The sequence below is a fragment of the Protopterus annectens genome, chromosome 11.part0, assembly GCF_019279795.1.
Source record: "Protopterus annectens isolate FY-2018-M chromosome 11.part0, PAN1.0, whole genome shotgun sequence".
NCBI classification, from domain to species: domain Eukaryota; kingdom Metazoa; phylum Chordata; order Ceratodontiformes; family Protopteridae; genus Protopterus; species Protopterus annectens.
The window spans coordinates 233287856-233301273 of NC_056745.1; the positions used below are offsets into that span (position 1 = coordinate 233287856).

A 13418-nucleotide genomic window follows, 5' to 3' on the forward strand; every position below is an offset into this window, starting at 1 on the left:
AACTATAGATGGGAATTGACGCTGACAGAGTTTATAGTCATTTAGAAGAAAACTCAATTATGGCTGTAGAACAAAAGGGCAATAAAAGAAAGTCATGGAACAAAGGACCATTTGTTGTTAAACAAAGTTATAGTGGAGAATTGTAAGAAGGGGAAGAACCTAAGTATGGCATGGATTGACTACAAAAAAGCATTTGATAGTATCCCACATTCATGGATAAAAGAGTGCTTAAAAATGTATAAGATATACTCTACACTGATTGATTACATTACAACTATGAAACAGTGGCAGACCACTTTGCAATTAAGCCATGATAAAGGACAGATTATTATCCCAGGGATAAAAATTCAAAGGGGGATATTCCAGGGCGACTCTCTGTCACCCTTGTTATTCTGCCTTGCCATTAACCCATTAAGCTGCTTACTTAACAGACTAGGCCATGGCTACAATTTGGCTTCTAGAAAACAACAGTCTAACGACTTCTCATCTTCTCTTTCTTGATGATTTAACATTGTATAGCTCATCAGATGAGGAACTGAAAGCACAGCTGCAGGTTGTCAAAACTTTTTCATATGATATTGGAATATCATTTGGTCTTGATAAATGTGCAAAAGCAGCCTTTAAAAAAGGAAAATTGCAGCACCAGGAAAACGTCAGTTTGAAGAATGTGATATAAAAGAACTTGAGCAAGAGGGGGTGTATAAATACTTGGGAACTGATGAAGGATAAGCAATAAAACATGAACAAATGCAAATAAGGCTTAGTAAGGAGTACTTTAGAAGGCTTAAATTAATCCTGAAGACAGCATTGACAACTAGGAACAAGATCCAAGCTATAAATCAATTTGCTCTTCCTGTCCTAACTTACAGTTTTGGAGTGACTGACTGGCCCCAAAAGGTGTTGGATAGATTGGATATCAAAACAAGAAGGATGCTTCATGCTCACCAAATGATTTATAAAAATCAGTGTATACCAAGATTATATATCCCCCATTCTGAAGGAGGGATGGGCCTCCTTGAAATTAATTACATGTATAGATCTGCAATCGTGGAACTCCACACATATCTATTGACCTCACAAGATCCAAATGTGGTGAAAGTTTTGAAACATGAGGAGAATAAATCTAAGATGACATCTCTGCTTAATTTAGCAGAAGCATATCGATGTCAAGTAGGAATGGAAATCAAACCAGAAGTGGATAAAAACCAGGCAGCAACTGAATGTGCTAAAAAAGGAAAGAAAGAATATAAGGTGAAGGATCAGTTGAGAAGGCAAGAAATGTGGAAAAAACATAAATATAGTTGCAAGTATAAAAAACGTCTGGAACAGCCTCATGTTGATCAAGAATGAATGCAGGAATGGTTAAGGAGAGGTGAATTTACATCAAGGAATGAAAGGTTAATATTGGCAGCCCAAGATAGTGGGCTGCGTACACACTGGTTTACTAAGTCCATTGAACATGTGGGAGAAACAGACATATGTAGCTTTTGTGGAACCGAGTTGGAAACAGTTACACACCTTATTGCTGGTTGCAATGTTCTAATGGCAGAGAGACTGTATACTGAAAGGCATAATAATGTGGCAAGATTGTTACACTGGATATTGTGCAAACATTATGGTATCGAAGTGGCTGAAAAACATTGGAAACATGAGCCACACAGAATCATAGAAAATGATGAAGTTTACATCACATGGGATCACCCAATACCAACAGTCCAAAAGATAGATGCTAGAAAGCCGGACATAGTGATCAAAGAAAAGAAGACAAAAGTAGCATTGATCATTGAAATTGCTACACCTAGTGACTATAGTGTCTTGCGTACAGAGAGACACAAAGTCATAAAATACCTTGAAATGCAGGCAGAAATGAGAGCCATGTGGAAGAAAGATACCCAGACAGTTCCAATAGTAGTAGGAGCAACTGGTCTTATAAAAAAGAATTTACAATCATATTTAGATATGTTACCAATTCATGTAACACCATATGAATTGCAGAAGGAGTCATTGCTGGGCACATTGCGGGTACTGCAAAGAGTACTTTTGGCTAACATCAAAGAGTGAAATAATACTAATTTCATGAACTTTAATCACTCTTTGACTTAGGAATGGGGTCCATTCCCATCATGGTATTAGAAGCCCAAAAGACTTGGAGAAATCAAAAAAGGGAGAGACCATTGTGTTAATAAGAACCATTGAGGAAGTCTCATGTCTACATGTCTAGTCTCACCAGGGGAACTATTGTAATTGATGCTGCCATTGTTCCTAGATGTTGAAGGACAGCCCGAGCTGGAACTTTGTTTTGAGAGATTATCACCTGGAGTTAGGACCTCAGTCTTTCTAATCTGTGATTTGGAAGGGAGAGTACATAAGATTGGGTATAGAAAGGTGCTCCTATAAATTCCAAGGTTTGATAAGGAATCAACATGCATTTCTCCCTGTTTATAGAGGTTCCTAGGTATTTTGCTAGTTTCAGAGTGTAGTTTAAGGCTGTAACCAGTAGAGGCTTGGTGGAGGTGATAAGGAGCCAATCATCTAAGTACAGAAACACTTAGAATCCTTGCAGCCTCAAATGAGCTGTTAACACCGCCATGCATTTGGTGAACACTCTGGGGGCTGTAGAGAGTCCAAAGGGCAGTGCCTGGAATTGGTAATGACTGGCTCCCAGCCAGAAGTGAAGACATTTTCTGGAGCATTTGTCCAGTTTTATGTGGTAATATGCATCCTGACGTTCTACTGAGCGCATCCAATCATCTTTCGCCAGAAAGGGTAGGATAGACTGAACCGCGACCATCCGGAATTTTGTTTGGTTGACAAATTTGTTCAGAATGCTGAGATCCAAAATCAATCTCCAGTCCCCTGACTTTTTTGGCATTAAAAAGAACCTTGAGTAAAATCTGGATCCTATTTGGTCTGGTGAGACTGCTTAGATGACTCTTTTTTGAGACCGCTTTCTTATTTCTTGAGCTGGTGCTTCCCTTTGACTGGGTGGAAGATTGGGAAATTGTCATAATGGCTTTGGGTAAATATTGAAGGGTATGTGATAACCTCTGGCTATGATATTCTACATCCAAGAATCTGTGGTTATTGATTGCCAGGCAGGGTGGTGCAGACAGAAACGTTCCCTTGACTGCTTCCAGAAGAAAGCAACTGGGACACTCTTCAGGAAGAATCTCTGGACTCCTGGTTATGTGGACCCCCCTCTGCCCCGGGGGGGGGGGGGTAAACTCACCACGTGTGTCACAGAAAAGACCCTGGGATTTCTTGTACCACATCTTTCCACTTCTCTGATTCCTAGAATAGGATCGTTGGGGAGTGGAAAAACATATGCCCATGGCAGACAGGGTCTTGCCATCCTTTTCTCACCTGGCTAATGTGTTTTTCACTTTTGGGCCAAAAAGGGAAGAAGCTTCCACTGGAGTGTTAAGAAAGGAAGACTTAAAAAGGCCTGCAAAGTCACAAAGGTGCATCCAGTCTCATGACAACGTCTGAACCCACAGCTCTAGCCAACCCTTCAGTAGCGTGAGAGATTAATCACATGGAGGAGTTGGATATAGATTCCAGGGCTGCAAGCTGCAAGGCAACTTTGTCACACACCTCAGTTCCAAGATTATGCCTTCCTGAAGCCTGGTAAAGTGTGCCAAGTAATTCATGGACTGAATGGCGAAGGTCAATGAGGCAAACAACACTCACTTCCCTAACCTGTCCATTGCCTGAGATTCCCTGTTTGGGCGGGGGACAGTATGGCTCCCCTCAGCGAGCTCTTTCCTAGTGGCCGCCGCCACCACCATAGCGTCTACTGGTAGGCCTTTGGACCAGAGTGGACTTTCTTCTGACGGTGACAAAATTTTGTCTGGTCTCCAGGGGATTGGTTGAGTGGTATCAGGACTCTTCCATGATTCCTAAAATAGGATCGTTGGGGAGTGGAAAAACATATGCCCATGGCAGACAGGATCTTGCCATCCTTTTCTCACCTGGCTAACGTGTCTTTCACTTTTGGGCCAAAAAGGGAAGAAGCTTCCACTGGAGCATTAAGAAAGGAAGACTTAAAAAGCTGCACAATGAGTTGGACTAGTTCATCTGCAGGTGACGTCACCCAAGAAGTAGAGGGTCGAGCAGAAAAAGCCTTCAAGAATACAGACACCTCAGAGGAGGAGGAGTTGGTGGGATTCCAGCCTCACCGCTGTTTTAAAATTTCCGAAGGAGACATCCTCAGGGGGTGAATGTGGGGACCCCTTCCCTTCATTGTAGTCCATAACTTCGGTGAGGGACTCCTCAGAGGAGTTCATGTACTTCCTCTTGCACAATCTCTTACATGGTACCTCTTCAGTGGGGGGTTCTGATGAAGACAATTAAGAGAGGGTGCCCTGCGTTAGAGTATCTTGAGGCTCTTGTGCTCAATGCCTCGATGTGGTGGACTGTGTCAGCTGTGGTTCAGGGGGAGGACATATATGATATTCTGATAATGATGATTTGCCTACAGAGACAAAGGTCCTCTTTATCTCTTAGAAAGCTGGCCCACCTGAAGTGGGATGGAAGCCCAGAACTGAGAAGGACAACCTCGGAACCGGGGTCACACCCTGCTCCAATGAACCCACTCCCAAGGAAGGAGCCCCAAGAGGACTTGGTGCTGCCAAGACTCCCTGAACTGTAGTAGACGGCACCATAGAAAAAAATCATGCCATACCAGGGGTCACGGTACCAGCAGCCCAGTCACGATCCTGAGGATGACTCGGCTCTGAATGAGTCGATGACCAACAGGTCAGCTTCGAAACCATGGTGAGATCCACCAGTAGAACCAAAGAAGTGTGAATTGAATAGGCTTCAGAGCTGGGAGCTTCAATACCTGGAAGGAGGTCAAAGGAGGAGAATATGCAGGAGTCTGTGGAGAAAAACTCCCAGCTCCGGTTGGGAGGGGAGTTCTGGAAGGTGTTGAAACCCCTATGGCTGTCAGCAGCTGATCCACAAGTCACACCATGTCCAGTTCCAAGAGGCTTCTAGAAGATCGAGTTGATATCCCCAACGAAGAACTGGGCTGTTCCAAGAAAGGGCTATATCGTTGCCCAAAGAGTGGATATGCTGTAGGGGAGTATTGGGTCTAAGGTATATTTTCTCCTATCAGCACCATGGTCTCAGGACCAGAAAGATATATAGGGAGGGGGGAGGTGACCGGTGTTGGATGTACTACTGTTGGTGCCGAATAGGATGGGGCTGAAGCACTGGCTGAAGCCATGGTCGGTGTAGTGGACATTATTGGTACCGTGACTAGTGCCGGTGGCAGTGTCACTGAAGATGGCATTGAAGTGGATGATCGAGGTCTTGGAACCGAGGATGGCACCATGGAGGGTGGTTGAGGCCCTGGAGCTGAAGTCGTTGGTGCCAATTTAGGTATTTTTGGTTTTGGTTCAGACTTTTTGTCACTAGAATGAGGTGAAGAAGGAACAGAATTACTTTGTTTCTTATGTTCTTTCTTAGGAGGGGGTGAGCCCTCTGACCCAAAAATAGCCCCTGAAAAAGGAGTGTTTAAAAGACCTTTTAGAATCAGTTTGTTCTTTCTCTCTTTTAGGGTACAAGAACTGAACCCTTTACAAATTTCACATGGTGGTTGAATAGAGAGGTGTGGAACACCCAGACAGTAGACACAAGAGCGCATTGGCCACATTGCTTTAAACCTGTTGTCCCTTTCTTTTTTTTTTTCTTTTCAGATATGGCGGGAACAACTTATAGGAAATATCTACCAAAAAACAAATACAATGCAAAATACAAACTCAGTATCGATAGCTAGAAAAAAACAGAAGTTTTTTTTTTTTATATTACCTCAAGAGGTAAGGGGAAAGGAGGTAGAGAGAGGGAAGGCCTGTGCCAATGAAGGTACTTGAGATTACCAAGTTGGTAAGGAAAGTAAGAAAAATCACTCAATAGGGGGTAAAAGTTTAGTGACTAATGAGAGAAGGGGAATTATCAAAGTAAAAGAGAGAAAAGCTATGGAAAAAGTTTTAGAATGATAAACTTTTTATAGTACTTAGCTGAGAGCTGGCTTGACATGTCTTGATATCTATGCAGCAAACGAGATCTGGTGTAACAGGGAGAGGGGCATTATGGGTAAAGCTTAGCTTGAGAGTTTTTTGGCTGGCATGAGCTTGTTACAAGGCCGACTCAGTTCTGTGGATGGAAACAACACCCATCTGTAAGGAATGAATGACGATTAACAACATCAGATCATTCATTTTCAAGAAACTGTTATAATAACCAATGCATCCAAATATGCTCGACATTGCTCAAGGCCGAATATTTTCAGACCACTTTTAACATATAGTGGACTGTTACCATGTGGATGCATGTTGGTCTCATCTACAGGCCTGTAGGATTGGCTGTGTGTTGGTCTCATCTACAGCCCCGTAGGAGTGGTGAGTATAAGAATGCATGTCTTTCACAGAGATGTGAGTGAGTGGCAGAGGTGGTTTATTATAACAGTTTGCCCAGTGGACACTAATGTATGTATTACCTTACATATACTAGCTACAGGGACCTTTCAGTGATGTACAAAGGAGACAGTGGGGATATCACAAACATCTTCTTCCAGAGCACTCTACCAGTTCCTTGATGCCATGCTTCACTATACTGGGGAATATATGTGGTCCCATGTACCCAAGAAGACAGAACAAACACCATGTGGGACTTCAATGCTGTAGCCTGCTTCTCTGAAATACTGACTGAAAACTCATTTGACAGCAAAGAATAGAAGTCTACAGAAAGTATCTAATAGTTTCATTTATTATCACAGGAGTTATTAGGGAAGTGAGTCTCGTAAAGTATGTGTAGACTGCAATGGTCAGCATTATGTTGTACTCCCAGATTTGTAGATGATTGTGTTTTTGCTCCAGCACTGATTCACCATAAATGATATTTCTTTTCTTTTCTCTGAGGTTGTGTGATCATGAAGTTAGTATATATAAGAATGAGTGGTGGCATGTTCTCCTGCAAAAACATTTTATAGGATAATTGTTGTGAATAAAATTTTCTATCAAATGAATTTTCAAGCAAATGGGGTCAGCCATCTGAGTTTCAATGAAATGAACTTTAGTGAAATGACATGGACCCACAGTCATAACCCTGCCAATACCTCACACAGATGCATGTTGCACCTGAATCCCAGATGTATATATACGACACAAGTGAGAGAGATTTAAAACTGTAATAGAACTACTAAATGTACAATTAATGTGTTTTGCAATTTTAAACCGGTAGCACATTTAGTACTGCCACACATCTTTATAGTAATTAGAACTTTAGTTGTTCTATTGTACTACAAATTAGAGAGGAAAAAAAGAAAATTAAAAGATTATATAGGAGTGCAATGTGTTTATAGCTTTGAAAGCCGAAACACACTTCACACTACTTCACAGGCTGCAGCCCGAAGCAAAACATGAGATTCTGTCAAAGCTTTAAAAGCTGCAACACACTTTGTGCTGCCACGCGCAAAAAAAGAAGTCTGGTAGTCTAACGTATATTACAGTGTTTATTGCTGTTTATCTTCCTGCTGCTGATCTCTGTTTCTGCTCTAGCATGAGCTTAACAAAGTTGTGTTCTCCCAAAACTTAGACTGCAATTGTGGTACTCCATGTACTGCAAATAATATCTACTGTTTCTGATGTTACATTCACAGCATTACATCCCTAATGACACAGAAGGATTCCTTTTGTTAACGTCATTGCTGGAAAAGCTTGTACTAAAAAAATGTATCTTAATTAGATATAAGTGCCTCAGCTGTGTAACACTGCTGGCAGCAAAACACAACAGGCATTACCAATGGCTGTAAAGGTCAGGCATTGTTATACAACAATGCTGTACATTTAGTGTCATCATTAACTCTGTATTGTTACACGAGGGTGGAGATGACGTCTGCTTCTTCCAATTAATGAAACAATTAATCCAGTATTGCAAGTAAAAGATTAAACTTAATAACTACTATAGCATCACCTACCAAAAAAGACTGGTTTATTATACATTATCATAGGATGTGCCTGCTTCTAAATATATCAACATAATTTTCTTCTAAGTTCAGCCTTAAAATTGAATTATCTGTTCAGTAAAACAAGACTCTAAAATGTGTACTTGAGTGGGTTTTGTTTTTAGTTGATGTTGTAGTCACTGTCTCCATTATTCACCTGAAGGTGTAGCATAAAATGTTCAGTACAGGCATATCACTTTCTATAGTGGATCATATTACACTGCAACAACTGTAAAGTGTCATACAATTACTGCTGTGAAAGCATTTCTTCATCGAGTGAAAAGCAAATATTTTTAAGCCAGATGGAAATACTGAAAACACTTTTCTAGAATGTGTCTGGTGCTATTTTATTTGTTAATCTTTATTCGTTTCTGGGTGCGAATACTTGGCCTTCTGCCTGTATAATCACCATCATGTTAAAACGATCCACAGGAATACTTGTCTGTTATGTTGAAAGAGTCTTTGTGTTTCCTCTAAGTCTTAATGATCAAATTCATAAATCAACTGTGTTAGTTTCTTTCCTGTTGGGGCCCAACAAAAAGTATAATCCTTATGAAGAGTTCTTAAGAGTTATTATTATTATTATTACATCAGTGAGTAAATGTCATCTATTGAGGCAAATGATGCAAATCATCTACAGCATAACCATACTCTGAGAGATTTGGTGCTGCCCTTTAAAGGTAATTTATTGGCTTGCTTACAACATGTATTTCCCCAATATCTTGTCTAGGAATGGAAAAGCAAATGTTATGTGCTCACCATAATGATGGATCTGTGTTGTCCATTTTCATTTTGCCTCAACTAATGGGTCTCAGATCTGACCTTGGATGTGGTTTGGACGCTTTCACTAGATTCACAGATCCAACTATCAAGCTTCTCCCTTACTTATAATGTCCCACCAACCTAATGTACCTCAGATTCAGTTTGCTGCACCCAGAAAACAACAGTTCATTCTATACAAAATCAATTGAGAAGAAACAGCAGAGATAATACTGGAACTCAAACAGGGAACAACGGGTCAGCAAGAAAAATCCCTTAGTTGTCCACCAGGATGAAAGGGAAGGAGGTTAAGAGGGTGGAAAGTTGAAGAAGAATGAAAATTGACAACACAGATGCATTGTTATGGTGAGTATATAACTTTTGTATCAGATGTTGTCATTTTTATTCGACTGATGGAACAGAGTCCCCAGCTAGATTAACCATGGGTGGTCCTCATGGAAGGATATTTCAAAGAACTACAAACCCAAAGGCAGCCCTGTTCATAGAAATGAAGTCCAATTTGTAATGAGCAATAAAGTTGTGAGCCTTTGAAAAGTGGCAGCAGTACAAATGTCATCTATTGAAGCTCTTGACCAAAAAGCTTAAGAAGTCACCACTGACCTCACTGAATGTGCTCTCGGCTGATTAGGCAAATACAAACCTCTCTGTTTATAGACAAAGGATATGCAATCGGTTAACCATTTGGTTAAAGTACCTTTTGAAACTGGCATACCCAATCTGTTATAAAAGGAGACAAACAATTGATAAGATTTTCTGAAATCTTTGATTCGATGAAGATAAAAATGAAGTTGCCTGTGTATGTCCAAAAGATGCAGCATGTATTCACCTTTATTGGAAAATCTTGGGAAGAAAACCAGGAGGTTGATGACCTGATTAATGTTAGACTCAGAAGCCACCTTATGTAAAAAAGATAGGTTAGTATGTAAAGACCCAAACACCACGCCTCGCCAGTACGGCATGCTCGGCCAAACCAAAATTTAAAAAACACTAGAGGCCAGCATAGACAGTCCAATATTTTATTGGGAGGTTTACACAGATAAGTCACCAAACAGGACATACAAATGTCCAATGATTCTTCAAAAAATCCAAACCGGTTTCGGCAAAATGCCTTCTTCAGTGAAAAGTAAAGAATCAAATAAGAACCAAATCATGAATATTCATAGCATACACCAGCCAATGACAGATAGTGGTATAATCCAACCCCTTCACATATGAAAATACTGGTTGAATTATATATATTATTATTTTATACCACTGAAAAGTTAAGAATGGCTAATAAGCAAATGTATATATATTATTTAATTAACACAGAGTGTAAGGATAAATGGGCTTGTTAGAAAATAGTAAACCTATGTAAAAACATAATTTACTATATGGTACAGAATAGTTCAGGTAACATATGAATAATACAGACACACTTGCATGACAAGGATACATATCAATACACATCCAAAGAGTTAATGCAAAATGGTAAACCATACTAAAAAATTATATAAGTAAGCAAACTTACAATATATTAATAACATACATTATCTAGACATACCGTATACTACCCAGAGTTTATAGATATAAAAAATTAAATCAAATCCAATCTTATGGTATTCAATCATAATATGAGTTATTCTTGTTATATTGGAATAATATATTTAAGCAGCATAGAACTCCAAAAGTGTCATGTTAACCTATGGAGCATATACAGAGTGAATAAATTCATATATACTTGTCATAAATGATCATTCAATCCTGGTGGAAACATAGCTCCAAGATGAATAATCCAGTATTTCTCCTTATGACTAAGTATATTCTGCCACCCTTGTTGATTGCTCCTGCCACCGGTTATTCTTTCAATAACCGTGAACATAAACTTGGCTGTAGGATGTCTAATAGTGTGTTGATATAGGGCATTGGTTGTTTTTTTATTACGGATGTCACTCCTGTGTTCACCTATTCTGATTCTGAGGGAACGTGCAGTTTTTCCCACATAGAAGGTGGAGCACTGACATGTGGCTAAATATATAACCCAACTGCTTGAGCAGATACCAAATATCCTAAGATTATAAACTTTACTAGTATTGGCACTAGTAAACTGCTTAAGCTTGTTCAACTGATTGCATGATATACAATGACCACAAGGAAAGGTTCCTAATAATTCATCACCTGTCATTGTAAGCTGTTTATATTTAGCCCCACCGCTTCCCTTGTGTTTGTAATGGGAAAATAATGATCCAAGGGTTCTGCCCCTTCTATCTGAAAATTGGCATCTAGTTCCTAAGACATTACGAAGGTAGTTATTAGCTAATAGAATGTTCCAATCTGCATCCAAGATATCTCTGATGACCTGATGGTTCCTTCCAAATGTGGTTACAAATCTTAAAGTAGACTCCTGTGATGTTCGAATGCGCTCCTTATATTGAAGCAGTGCCTCCCTATCCTGTTTGCCTGACCATGCACTGGCTGAAACGATATCAAACGGACGATATCCCCTTTCTAAAAATCTATTTTCCAAGTCTTTTTTAGCATCTTGAAAATCAGATGCAGAACTAATACGTTTTATTCTAAGAAATTGAGATTTAGGAATATTCCGGATGGTGTGGCATGGATACATACTAGATGCATGGAGTAATGTATTGTATTGTGGATATTTTCGATGAATTTTAGTACTCAAAGTATGATTGGGATTCCGATATATAGTAACATCCAAAAAGTCAATATTATTGAGTATTGAATGTAACAGTAAACTCAATCCCCCAGATGTTACTATTGAGATATTCCACAAATTCATTTAGACATGTAGAGTCAGCACGCCACACCATCCAACAATCATCCAGATATCTCCGCCAGATATCAATTTCAACCAGATAGATGTTATGTAAGGGGTTGTATATCAGGCATTCCTCAGGTAGGCCATAAATAGATCCGCATAGATGGGGGCAAAGGATGACCCCATGGCCGTCCCTTGGAGTTGCCAATAGCACCCCCCCTGAAAGTAAAAAACATTTTTGCCAAGTACATGTTCGGTCATGCAAATAATAAGTGTGTTAAACCCAGGTGGGTACAGGTCCGCTCTTTCCAACCAATATTGTAATGCCTGCAGGCCTGCCCAATGTGGAATGCTGGTGTAAAGGGACTTAACATCTAGTGTACACATGAGCCAATGAGGCTCCAGTTGTGTGTCTTGTATAATTTGTAAAAATTGCGTGGTGTCTTGTATTCTAGCTCTGACCCATTTGAGTAGTGGTTTAAGTTGTTGAGTTAGGAACACAAACAATGGTTCAGTAAGTGAACCGTTACCTAACACTATTGGCCTGCCTGATGGTCTAGTAATAGATTTATGTATTTTCGGAAGTAAATATAATATTTTCTTGGAAGGATCTGCTACTGTAAGATGTTGTGCAGTATTCTGAGTGATAATACCCTCCTCCACTGCTGTATTAAGAAAAGCATCAATTTCCATTTTGAAATTTGGTGTAGGATCAATTCCCATATACATGTAACATTTACTATCAGATAGTTGTCTGAGGCCCTCCTGAATATAATAATCCATATTTAATATAACAACTGCTCCTCCCTTATCTGCTGGGAGTATAGCAATGTTATGATTATCTTTAAGTTCCTTGAGGGCTTCCTTCTCAGACAACTTAATATTCTCTTGTAGAATATGGGATTCAAAATGGGGAAAATGCAAGTCTCTGAGTACTGCTTGTTGAAATGTAGCAACATGTCTATTCATAGGCGGTTGAAAAAGTGACTTCTGAAATCTAAATTCAGCAGATCTTTGAGTATTAGCTGTATTTTGTTCTGAAAAAAATATTTTCAAGTTAAGACCACGACAAAAGTCCAAAACATCCAATGCAGTTTTATATTGATCACAAAAGAAACTGAGTACAAATCCCAATCCTTTATTAAGAAGATTCTGTTGGTCATCAGTTAGCACAGTGTCAGATAAATTCAAAACATTATTATTCCTTATTTCTATTGTTTCAACAAAATTTGGATCAGTCAATATTATTGAGTATTGAATGAACCTGTTCCGATTGGTGTGTTTACAACCCCCTCGATATTTTCTGCCTCTCCTAAAGGGATATTAACATTAGCTTTTTTCTTAATGGGTGAGTCAGATATAGGTACCCCCTCACTATCGGTATATGAGGACTCCTCTCCCGAAGTGCTGGTATAAGGCTTATCATTATGTTTCAGAATAGATATCGGTCTTTTTCTGGTCCTACACCTAGTGGTTCCAGGACCAGAATCCTGAAATCTCACTGATCTTTGGGTTTCAAAGGGATGTCCTCTACTATAATCCATGACATCCTGATTAAATTTTTTAATTTTCCTATCCTTGGTTACTTGGTCATATGTAGTAAGTTCTTTGGACAGCTTGGTCACCAAATTTTGGTAAATTGTTGTTGAACTGAATTTTTTACATTCAGTACTCAAGTTTTTAACTTCAGATATATTGATGTCTATAGCCCTTTCATAACAGGAAGTCAAAATCCTTACAAAGTTCATGGAACCATCCTGTAATGCTTGGTTCCATTCAGTGGTCAACCTCTGTTCAGATCTACTGACCATCGGTCGAAGCCTGATACGAAGGGCTCAAGGGGCCATATTTTTATGCAAATAGGCCCTA

At 39.5% G+C, this 13418-nt stretch overlaps 1 protein-coding gene across 1 annotated transcript in view; it reads right to left on the minus strand.

The window, feature by feature from the left end:
• The window catches only part of PLEKHG7 (pleckstrin homology and RhoGEF domain containing G7), a 1339509-nt gene that overhangs the window by 316043 nt on the left and 1010048 nt on the right, over window positions 1–13418 (minus strand). The gene's annotated exons all lie outside the window — the stretch shown is intronic.